Source organism: Etheostoma spectabile, chromosome 10 (assembly GCF_008692095.1).
Source record: "Etheostoma spectabile isolate EspeVRDwgs_2016 chromosome 10, UIUC_Espe_1.0, whole genome shotgun sequence".
Lineage (NCBI taxonomy): Eukaryota > Metazoa > Chordata > Actinopteri > Perciformes > Percidae > Etheostoma > Etheostoma spectabile.
In genome coordinates, this window is record NC_045742.1 from 29,612,973 (window position 1) to 29,613,355 (window position 383).

At 46.5% G+C, this 383-nt stretch overlaps 1 protein-coding gene across 4 annotated transcripts in view; it reads right to left on the reverse strand.

Moving 5' to 3' along the window:
- The window catches only part of pcdh10b (protocadherin 10b), a 42,340-nt gene that overhangs the window by 18,503 nt on the left and 23,454 nt on the right, over positions 1-383 (reverse strand). The window lies entirely within an intron of this gene.

The window sequence follows — 383 nt, forward strand, 5'->3', positions numbered from 1 at the left end:
TCCAGACAGCTAGCTAGACTATCTGTCCATTCTGAGTTTTCTGTAGCTGTACTACAACAACTTTTGAACGTACACATGTTCCACCAAAATTTTTGATTTTTCTAACTGCGCCGCCCAAGACGAGTGTGATTGGATTAAAGAAATGCCAATAAACCAGAGCACATGTTTCTCCCATCCCGGAATGCTGTCTGGACTAGCCAGACCTTGCTTTGCAGCGCTGTGGAGGAAGGTCTGGCAATGCGAGACTATGCTACATGTATATTTATTACTGCAAATTAATAGTATCCCCTCTTTGGGGATAAAGTTGGGGATGAAAATATTTGCCACAGTAAGGGGGGCCAGAGAGGGGTCCAGGTTGCCCCCCCCCCCCACACACACACACA